Here is a 12,518-nt window from a genome sequence, read left to right on the forward strand (position 1 = left end):
ATTTTAAGAGGATCATTTTAATAACTCACCACAAATGTTTTATTCATTAGAACTGGGTTACCAGCGTCTCGGAGAATATTATTTTATAAGATAATTTGCCTCTGATAAGCATTGCTTCCTCTCAATCTGTCTTTCCCCCTCCCTCTCTCTGTCACACACACACACAGACTCACAAATATAAGAATGAGAAGCTAGAACACGTTGTGTAGAACGAGCATGGTCCTCAAAACTTATTCTTAAGCAAATATAGAAATATAGTATGTGCTCCCTTCTGTACTATATTTCCTAGGAATTAACTAATGCAAGGTTATTGCTGGTTGTATAAGTATGAATCAGGATGGAATCATTTTCAGATTACATAAAGACCTAACACAACATGGCTTAAATAAACAATATAGAGAATTTATTGACTCAGGAACCTGATAAGTCCAGAGGAAGAGTGTGCTTCATGTATGGATTCATGACTCACTAAGGACTCAATTTCTCTGATTTTTTCTGGTCAGACTCTTTTTCTTCCAATGGCATCTTTTCAGTCTGCTTTCCCTTGTGGTGGTAAAAGGTTGCTGCATTTTCAAGCCTCATCCCTGAATACAACAACATTCAGAAAATAAAGCTTTCTTTAGTCACCAAAGGAAAATTCTAAGTGTTACTTTGATTGGCCAACTGAGTTCACATACCCATTCTGGAACCACTCATTGGTCACAAAACATTGCATTATGCCCATGAATTAGGCCATTAGTGGCTGGAATGGATGTTACTAAAAGGGAAGGAGTTGAGAGGATGCAAATTTCTAAGTACCTGCGAGTCAAACATGAAGCAGAGACTGAGAGAAATTTAAAGAAATGTGACATAGAGCCCCTGCCTCCCAGAAACCTAAAATCTAGTCCAGTTTCCATTATGAATGAAAACATGCAAAATTTGGAGCCTGTAAAATTCTAAACATTTAGGCATTGTTATAATGACTTGAGAGTTCAAAGAAGAGAGGTTAGGGTGGACTGGAGCACGCATAGCATGCTTCTTAAGTGTGGTTTGCGTGAAAGTAGAAAAATGGAGGTAAGTTTAGGCATGGGGAAACATCAATCTTGGCGAAGACAGAAGAGGTGGGAAATGGGAAAGAGACAGATAAAGAGGGAAGAGGAAGGATGACTGCAAGATCCAGGAGAGGAGGTAAGCAAGGAGGAAAATCTGCATAGGTTCAATAGGCCCAAATAGTTATCTTAAGAGACCAGCAAAGACTTCAGATTGTTTAGCAGCTGTAAAGAGTGCATCATCACCAAAGCATCAATCAAATAATGTTATCTCTCTTGCTCATATTTAATGGAAGAGGAAGAATTTGGGAATATGCATATTTATTACGTTTTAAATTGGTGTGTTTGTGTGTGTGTGTGTGTGTGTGTATGTACATTCATTCCAAAACACTGAAAATGCAGTATATTAAATTCTTTCTACACAACTTAATAGCATTGATTGGTCTGAATAGTACATTTTAAAGCTATATGCTAAGCATGACTATCAAGTATCTAAGCCAAATTGTAAATTACTCTTTTTCCATGAAAACCAAAATATATTCTCTTTTTTCATCTGAAATGCTTGTATAACAGCCTTTATAATCATAAAACATAGAGTTTTTAATAACCTTTCTTTTTTTTGGCATGACACATTATAATAAAAAGTCATATTTCAATTTGGTAGACTATCTAAATAATACTACTTTCCAACAGGGGCCAATGCCAATTCCAGAACCTCTGTCACATAGGCTAAAATTGGGTTATTAAAAATGGCTTATACTGACTTCATGAAAATATTTGTTTTCCAGAGACAAAACTTATCTAGATTATTTGAGTTTATAGAATCAGTAGTTTTATAAGGAACTTATAAAGTATATTGTTCTACACCCTTATTCAGATTAGAAATCTAAGGTTCAGAACAGATGTGACTTCTCTGAAATGACTCAGCTAAAATGCTTACTCAGAAACTAACCTCAAGTGTTTAACTCAAAGCCCTGTGTTCTCTTCAATCTGCCATTCTGTCCATTAGATAACAAATGCTGATTTCAGTGAAATAAGATTCCATACTGTCCACTGCAACTTTTACTAAGTGCAAAGTTCCTCATGATTTATTCAGACATTCTGTGTATATTCCATAGAGCTACAGAGGATATAAATTTTGTCTAGAAGTTAAACTGGCTATTAGCAGGAGTGTTGGAATTCTGCATGCAGGACTGGAATAGCTCATGAGGAGACCACACACCATGAGAATTACTGACACTTCTTCCTCAAACACCAGGGCTCAGGCCTGTAGCATTTCCAAATGTTGCTAGGGAAAATGCTATATCAAAATCAAGCTAGCCTTGGCACAAGTAGCTCCACAAAGAGTGACACGGTCATTTATTAATGATAAAAAAAAGTAATGAAAGGACAAAATGTCTTTCCACAAACACTGGATTTTAATAATTTAAAAAAATAGAATTAATAGTTAAATTTCTATACAAGGATATGGCCTATAAGGGCTTCAATTCCATTTTATTTTTTGCATTACTTTAGAAATGCACACATATGATAGGAACTGCTTTTAACATAGAAAGGAAATCTGGCATGAAGTGTTTTCAGAAACACTCTATAAGAATATGGATTGGCGAAAAATACACAGGCATAAGCTCACACACAGATGATTTTTAGAATAACAGCATTCATTTTCATACTATGTTTTATTTGTTTTGTAGTTGGCTTATAATTCCACTTTATCATAACAAGCATGAAAGATAAACTAGAAAAAAATACTATTGTTCATTAGAGAGATGGAGGAATCTAAGACTTAAATAAGTGTCTAATTCAGGATACTGGAGCTAGAAAATGGAAGACATAGAAATAGACTTCGACTCTTGGCTTAAGACAGCATTATTTCCACAATAGTGCTTTTCGTCCTAACAACACACACCTAGGTAATTATATTTTGTCAGAACAAATTTCCTAGCTAGATTTAGAGAAAACTACTAGACTGACTTCCCTGTGTGAATTATTTCACTTGTTACTGCCCTTTTATAATTATACATTTAAAAGAAATTAAACATTAAAAGAAACTTAAAAGTAAAAGACAAATTAAGTGACATGAGAGTTAACAAATATGTGTAAAATTAATCCACAAAACAACTTTCCAGGTGGTGGTTTCTATTTTGCCTTCTAAAACATGTTTCAACTTCATCCAAACTCATTTTACATTTTGCTTCTCAATTTTTCAGAGAGAACTATTTAAAAAATCTGCTGTATCAGCCAGCTCAATTTCTTATGTAAAGTTTTCTGTCCGGCTCAAAATAAATAAGTAAACAGAGAGAAAGTGTTTTGCTTGGTCAAAAACAGAAAGTGAAAAAAATCAGCCTAGAGATCTTGTGCTTCTACATAAACAAGTAATTTCACTTGAAATATTTTGAAATTGGAATTTAATTTTAATGGCCTATGTCCACGTTATTTATAGTCCTGTGTAAACACTAAGGAATTTCTGAAGTCAGTATATGTTGAAAGTAGATTTAAGTCTGGATTTTTGCTTCATATTGTTTCCAAGACGTCAAAGATCAGGTATGCGGGTGGGGGTGGTTAGACACACGACGTATTTACAGCTAGGCTTCAAGTAGTGCAAATAGATTAAGTAGTTTAAGATACAAAAACATGTCTAGACTCAGTTTAACAAAATCTCCCTATGAATCTTTAAAAATCATAAAAATTATAAATATTATTATATATGTAAATAAATCTAAAATTTTGTTTTTCTAATGTAATTTTAGTTAGCTGATTCTTTTTCAAGATATAAACTATATAAGTAGCTTGGAGAAACATCAAAAACAAAGTATCTATTGGGATTTTATTTAATATAAATGTTATGAGTAAAATTTTAGTTATCAAAAAGAAAGTATGAACTCTGGTTTAATTCCATTTTCATGGTTTATACCTAAATAAAAGAAAACCAATGAAAAGTATTTTTTTAAAAACATAATAATTGTGTTTGAAAGTTTTAGCCGTGTTTATTCTAACTTAAATATGTGAACTGCTTTTATAAGTTGAACTGATATGGATAGCTCATTAACTAGTGGCTGTTTCAAATTGACTCAGATAAAAATCTATCTCACAGTTTTATTTAGGAGATCTGAACACCAAATCTGAAAAATCTGGAGTCCGGTAACTCAACAAACATGGTTAAAAGCAAATTTATCTTCAAGACAACATTACACACAGTAAATTTGGATGTGTTACTGGCACGCTCCTTCAATTGCATGGTAGACAAATATTTATAAGGAAAAAATGTCTGGTTCTACACGATTAAGAAACTAAAAAGTTTTATTGCACAGATTCAATTGAAGAGAAACTGACTGCTTTTTTGAAACTCCTATTGGTGAGAAAGAATTAAGATGTTTCTTTTAAGCAATGTATCCTTTCTTTAAAACCCTCTAGGTTTCCTTTAGGATAAAAGATGCAGGGAATTTCAGAATATGACAGTATCTTAAAGGTCAGCAAATAACAACCTCCTCCATAACGTAGGAAGTTCTACAGTCTACCAGACAATGATCTAGTTCTCCTTTATTATATTTTCACAATGCTCTAATTTTCTCCCTATGCCTCACATTCTCTATACACCACCCATCCCTCACCCCATCCTCATTTTCTTCAGAGGTTTGGAGGTATTAGTTACCATTTTCCAGATAATCTCTAATTTCCCAAAATGGCACACAAAATTGAACACAATATTCCAAGTGTGTTCACACCAGTGTACAGGACAGTATCATCACTCCACACAAGAATATCTCTTTTGGGGGGGCACAGAATCATTTATTTTTTAATAGGCATTACTTAGGCACCACAGTAAGTTTATCGTTTGATAACCTCCCCATCCTATACTTGTGTAGTCAAATTTAAACAGAAATATAGAGTTTTCTATTTATTCTAATTGAAGTTTGTCTTGTTTGTATATCAAAGATTTTATAACCTCGCTGTCTTTTTCTCATCCAGGTTGTACCAGGCAAGATCAAAAAGATGCAAGACTGGAGATTTTGCTCCAGGTTGACATTTATCCCACAATCAACACCTTAGTATTAATTATCCTATACAGTTGTCTAACTCGCATCTTTGATCACAAGGTAATTCCATCAACAAATATTTATTTTGGATGTACTCTGCCAAAATCATTTATAGCTGCTTTTTAGCAATATAAAAAAGACTAATCACTTGTGATGTTTATATTCTAGTAAGGTTAGCAAATAAATGCCTTATCAACTATAACATCCAAGTACATCAATCAGATCTGTAGAATTCATCTGTTCACCAGTTTGCTAATTCTACCAAAGAAGAAAAAGGCTGGTTGGATACGAGATATTCTTACGCAATGTCAGGTCATGCTCATTTCTTTAACTTCCTCAAAATTCTACGTTTGATAACATCATTTGAACTTTTTAAAAAAAATATAAAAATTGGTATAAATTTTAACAATCTATATTTTCTTGGTATGAATATTTGGGGATCTCCTGCAATCTCTATATATCAACCACCACTATTCTTCCTTTGTGGTAATGATAAATAAAAGTTAATAAATTGGGCACATTGATAACTGCAGTGCCACTGCATACGACTTCCACTGAAAACTCAGCACTGAAATTCTCTTATGTTTCTCTAGTCTGTTCACTCTTGTTCTCTATAGCTGCTGTTTCAAATGCTCTCTTTTCACCTCATATCTTACATACCCACCACATTTTTTCTCTCTCAGCTATTTTATGAGGACAATAGAAACCATAAACTGACAACTCTTTGCAACCAAACCTACACTCTTTCCTGAATCTGTGCTCATCCCTTCTCAATCTCTTCCAAAATGGAAGAAAGTCCCCCCCCTTGTTTACTTTAGGACAGTTTTCTCCCCAAATTATGGATTCTTTCTTTCCTCCCAGAAGACATTGTTCTATTTTACCCTTGGTCTCTCCTATATTTTCAATCTTCCTCTGTACATTAATTCTTTTCTTAAACAAGCTCAAGTCTTCCCATATTAATTTTCCTTTCTTTTGAAGCATGTACCATCCCATCTGTCTTCTCATCCTTTCTTTTACTCTCTCTTCTGCAATTCTGTGCGATCTGCCTTCTGCCCCATGACTCCATGAAGCTGCTGCACTCTGGTCATTAATGACCTCCTCGCCATTAAATCCAGCAAACAAGCTTTTTGTACTAATAACTAACTTCCTTCATCTACTTATTCAACTTCTTCTAGCATTCTCTTGTGGGGTCCTGAGGCATGGAGCCTGGGGAAGCCAAATTCGCCCACAACCAAGTAAAGAGCACACCAAAAACACCATTTCCACATGGGTAGCCCACCATAGCCATAACAATAGTCATGGTTGTTGTAAAGGTGGCTAGTCGCCATGGCAATGGTCACAGCCACCATGAAGGTGGCCCACCAGATGCATGAATGCATTTACACAAGGGGAATCACCAGCGGAGACCAAAAGCAAAAAAAAAAAAAAAGAGAGAGAGAGAGAGAGAGAAGAGGACATCTCTCTCCACAAAGCAGACTCCAGAGTAACAGAAGAAGCATCTGCTCTACAATAATAGCGGGTGACCTGAACACACCTCTCTGGACAATCATCTAGGCAATAAATCAACAGAAAAATAATTAATCTACCAGAAGGAGAGAGTAAATCTATGGCTATTAGAAGGGATGGGGAGGGGATGGAGAGAGATTTGATAAGGGTCATAAAGAATAAGTATGATTTGTAACAATGAATATGCTAAGAAAATATAAAAATAAAAAAATAAAACATTCTCTTACCTTATCATCCAAGTCACCAAGCATTTTTGGTATTCCTACTAAAATTTGTCCCCTTCTTTCCAGTCCACTTTGTGGGTACCTCTTCATGAACCAAACTAATTAATGGTGTTCCTAGGATTCACTTACTTTGCATTCTTCCTGCACCATGTTTAACGTTCTATACATTCTCAACAAAACATTTAAATCACTAGTCTATATGTCTCTGCTGCACTTTCGAGTATTATAGCTAACTGCCTGGTAGATATTTCCCTTTGTATGGCACATAGAAATTTCACATTTAATATGTTCAATACTGAGCTCATTATCTCTGTCCCTGCCCCCCCCCCCGATACACACATACATACTACACATGCATTTGTTTCACCTCTTATATTCTCTTTAATTGAAAGATATCACCATTCAGTTAGAAATCTTGGGAACATCTTTGACTCAAGTGCCATTCCCCATATCCAAACAAGCTTTCAGTTGTGTCAGTTCTACTCCGTAGATACTTTTTGCATTTTTATATTTGGCAGTTCTACACCATAAACTCTTACCTACAGATCTCCAACAACCTCTTAATTAGACTCCCTACCTCCAGTCTTTGTCTTCCTTGTTTCTCTACAGTGATGCCACGGCTTTTTGAAAGACGTGGGTCTGATTTCTCACTTTTCTGTCTAAGCTTTCCATGAGTTTCCATTACAAGTGGGATAAAATTCAAATTCTTTAACGTGGATTTACAAAGTGAAAATTGGAATGAGAAATGTTAGAATAGGTTTAGAGAAGGAGATAATAAACTTAGGATATTCCAAATGTTAAAGAAAATTTCTCTTTACTTGTCCTTGTTCTAATACCCTTCCACCGCCTGACACATTATTAAAACATTTTCATGAAATAATCTTATATTAGTTAATTATACTATGGAAGGAATTTAAATCAATCTTATATCTTTCTCAAAGAAGACTTTTTAAAGCCATCTGTGTAGTCACTGACATGAGGGTAAGTTTCTTTTGCGTGGAGTCTTTCCACTCTTCATGAAATCACATTACCATGGCTCAGAGTTGTTTTAGAAATAGAAATAGAGAAATTTTAGACCCATCTGTGACTGCCTTGAGCCATTACAGGTCTTTAATTCTAACATATGAAAGCTTTTTAAGTTGTAAATATCTTAATAAATTTGTGGCAAATTATGGCAGCAAAATATACTGATGTCAGAGGTGGGGTTCAGGGGGACCTGGTCATCGGCCTCTACCCACACCGTCCTCTTACCAGGTTCTTGGCTCTGCCACAGGGTAGAATTCAAGGACAGAGTCACAGTAGACAATGAGAACAGGTAATAGACAAGAAATACAGGTTCCACAGAGAGTGCGGCCCAGCTCCAGAGACTGAGCAGGGCCCACACCAAGTTTAACACAAAAGCAAGAAATACATAAAGTTCAGTACAGAACACAGGCTGGCTCAAGAGAGTGAGCAGCCTCTTGCTGAAAGTAAGTTTGATACAAAATAAAGTATACACACCTCAGCCACCTCCAGGAAAGTGAGCAGCAACCCCACCTTCTGCTGGGATTCCGCTTTTATAGTTTCTCTATCTAATGAATATTTAGTTAAGGGGGTGGTTCCCAGTTTTGAAACATTTAGTCTTGCACATACTCAGTTGGTCTTTTCCTGGAGCATGTTCATTGGTCAAATCCTGTCACATGCACCAGGCATATTCAAGAATATTCTGTGCTCTCTACCACCTCTAGTGGAAGGTCATCCAACTACCAGGGTTATATAACCCTTCTCTACTGCGCATGACCAACCACTGGATTTGCATAAGCCCAGCGCCTTTTGGTCTCATTTTCCCTATGTTGGTGCTGAAAAGAGATCCAACTGGCAACAGTAGCTTTCCTTTAGGGGAGGGCCAAAAGAAGGGGCCTGAGACCTCAGGGAGGGGTTGTAACCCACAGTTGTGTCCTGTAACCTGAGCCCAGGGAAACTGAGCACCTCCTATATCACTATATAACATTAATTCTTGGTCTTTATATGTCCCACCAAATATGAATATTCAGACATTTCTCTGCATAAGTATTAATGTATTTGAATGTACAGTGCTGTTCTAGACCCTGGAGTATTATTTAATACATGATGTATCCATTGTATTAACTTTGTAATATATGAACACCTCTGAAATCTAAAAGACATTGGCCTCAGAATTAAGAATCCTGAGCTTGTACTAGCCTTAATTAAGCAAATTAAAGTCTATCAAAGTTCAGATCTGCAAGATTTATTTCTACAAGAGGAGAGTAGATCTCTTGCTTTAATATGAGATTCACTGAAAGAAAATGTGTTTAAAAGCTGTCTTACTTTTAGGCAATAAGGTAAAGCATGCACACATTTCAAAATTTCTATTTTATACAGTTGGGCTAACTTTAGTGCCTTACGGGGTCTCTGGTTTGTCTTAGCCTGGCAATTGTGACTCAGGCAATTAATGTCACATTCACTGACAAAATCAACAAAAACCTTGTAAGTCCTAATACAACTTAATACTGGCATTGGACAATGCAAGTGATTCTGAACAATGATCTTTCATAGTTGCTGGATTACCAAGGATCAACTACTTCACAGGCTAGAAATGTCAGGCTCATTGAGGTAAACTGATACATGTGGGGCTGCTACACCTTTCTTAGTGCCCAGCTGGAATAACAAAACCTTCTGAAAAGTTCACCACCTCTTCACGTGTGTGGTCTCTCAGGCATCAACAGAGTTGCCTTCACAGTGGCTACATTTCACTCATTACAGATAAAATTGTATATCTTGGACCAACTCTACCCAACATAGACTTTATTCTGCCTTGATGCTTACACAGCAATTAGAAATTCTCAGGGTGACACCTTCTATTTTCCCAGCCATCTCTGCCACCCTCAAATTCATTTTACACTGGCTTCTATTCAAGGGGCTTTGAAACACAGTCATCAAGATGCCTGGAGAAATTAACAATATGCTCTAGTTTAAATAATCCATAGTAACCTGAGATCCTCAAACAGTTTGTGTATACTGATAAAAATCCACGTAGACATTCCTGAGATGTTTTTAAAATCCTCCAATAAAGGTGTTTTTAGGCTTTCATACTTAAGGGGGTTTCTTTTAAATCTGAAGAAAAAATAGATAAAAACTTGAAGTTAAAGGATGCATAAATATCTGCGTTTTATGTTCATGCTCTAAAAAGAAAAGTTTTCCTACTACATATGTTCACTGATTTTTCCCAAAATTTAAACTAATATTCCCTTTTAAATAAATAAAGGAATTGAATTATGCAGCTTATTCCTTAAATTGCAAAAATGAAGCACTCTCACCATGATAAGAAAAGCTACACAGACAAAAATGTTGGACTCTCACCTGTAGAGCCTGGACTTCATTTTTATGACATTTACATAGTTTCTTGTTCCCTGAGGGTTTATTAGTTACTAACTATTTTCAGTACTAGCATATAACAATGAATGTTTGTTATTACTGAAGCAATGTTAGATGGTGTTTTAAGTTTTGTATCTGCTTTGTTTTGAAAGCGGATTCAAATCCTAATGAAAATTATGCTGCTTATGTAACTGCCAGCTTTATGTTTTGTGAAATCATTTATAATAGCATTAACAGATATGACATAGATATTAGAAACTTCAAAGATTCAAGTGGCTAAGCATTTCTAATTAGTGAAATGATCTCTGTTGTTACTCTGAATACCTTGTTTCAGAGCTGTACTTTCTCATACACATCCAAAACTTTTCCCTTAAATCTTTTAAAAGACCTGAGCTCAAATAAACTTTTAAATAAAACCTAGATACATTTGCCGTCTACAAGTAAGTGGAACATGCAGCAGACATTCATTATACTTGTGGACTGCTCAAAGAGACAGTGAATTAATTGTGTTTCACATTTATTTTCACATCTGAAGTCAGTTCTTAAACCACAATAGAATATTTAAAATAATTTCAAAACAAATAAGTAATTGTAAAAAGAAATATCAGATCATCTTCTGAGCTTGAAATAGTTATACAAATGCAAATTTAAAACAAATAAGACAATCCTGTAAATATTGCTGGTTGCAGCAATCATGCAGAGTAAGGTCAATTAAACATTCGTGGTAGTTATATGTAAGAACCAAACTCACTAAAGTAATAAAAGTGATGTAGGGCATGTGCTTACGTACTACTGAAATCAGATTTCACTTTTCAGTGATATTGATTTGAGGAAACATTAATTGAGAAAACACCAATTGGTGGGACTAAATGACACTATAAATTAACATAAAATCTTCAGAGTGTTTGTTCATAATCAGTGAACATAATACTGGTGGGAAAATAGAATAATTTAATCAGGCCCCCTTGCTGGAGCATGTTCATTGGTCAAATCCTGTCACATGCACCAGGCATATTCAAGAATATTCTGTGCTCTCTACCACCTCTAATGGAAGGTCATCCAACCACCAAGGTTATATAACCCATCTCTACTGAGCATGACCAACCACTGGATTTGCATATATCTGATTGAGGGTGGGGCGGCACATTCTTTGTAAATAAGTTGTGTGTGGGTGGGGCTAGTGTGCATGCACAGTGACGCCACCTGGCTGGCATTTACTGCCTTGGGTGTCCACCCCGTGCGTGGCCATGCTCTCAAACCTATGGCTCCAAGGACCTTTTTGCTGGTTACCTAGCTCATAGACCTGCATGTGAAGGGTTTGTGACTCAGTTTGTCAATGGGCTTGAGGGGTCTATGAGCTCCAGACCCAGCCCTAGCTTGACAATTGACATAGTTGTAGCAGGATTTTGAACAAGTACAGGAACCAAAAGCTCTTGGAAAAAGGAGGAAATGTGGCTACTTGCGAATATGCTCTGCCCTATGGCCACTTTCCTGTTGACTGAGATCTGGTTGCTGCTCACTGTATTGCAAGGCAGCATAGAACCAGCACTATGGCAGAAAACCCCTTGGGAAGGAGAGGAAATGTGGCTGTCCTTGAGCATGTGGTGCCCAGTGGCCACTTTTCTGCTGACTAGAGCCTGACTGCTACTAACTATGGTGCAAACTGATCAAGATTCGTGGCAGAAAGCAGAGCTGTTGGAAGCAAGGATGATTATCCTGGAGGATGGCATGCAGCAACTGGCCACTCCTGCCTCTCACACCAGAGAAGACGACCAACCCAGTGGTGAGTTGGGGGAAACGGTGTGTCTCCAGGCATGACCTGTTTTGCATCAGGAAATGAAGCACAAGCAGCCTATGGGACCAGATGAACAACTGGTGGGAGATCTGCAGGTGACCCAGTTCACCACCTATGTCCTTTATACCCAGGTTGAACTGGTTGGCTTGGGAAAACAGTTCAGGCAGAAACATGGGGAAACCCTGGCAGCTTGGATGTTGCAGTTATGGGACCTAGGGGTGGATTGTGTGACATGCTCTGGTGAGGAGATGGAAAAATTGGTCTCCATCACCATGCACCCGTCCCTGAGGCAGTGGCTGCAGAATAGCCGCAGATATGCACAAGGGCGAGATAATCACTCCTTGACGGACTGGGTGAATGCAGCTGCCCAAACCATGTGGGCAAATGCTGGAGAACTGCCCTAGATTGTTAGTAAATGGCAAACATATGCTGAGCTGGTCCAAATCATTCGAGAGCTGGGGATGCGGCAGTCCATGTTTAATGTGAACACTCATGGCCCGGATGATGAAAACTTTACAGGTAGCATGAGAGACACAGTGCTGCAAAATGCCCC

This window comes from Cynocephalus volans, chromosome 13 (assembly GCF_027409185.1).
Source record: "Cynocephalus volans isolate mCynVol1 chromosome 13, mCynVol1.pri, whole genome shotgun sequence".
In the NCBI taxonomy this organism is placed as follows: domain Eukaryota; kingdom Metazoa; phylum Chordata; class Mammalia; order Dermoptera; family Cynocephalidae; genus Cynocephalus; species Cynocephalus volans.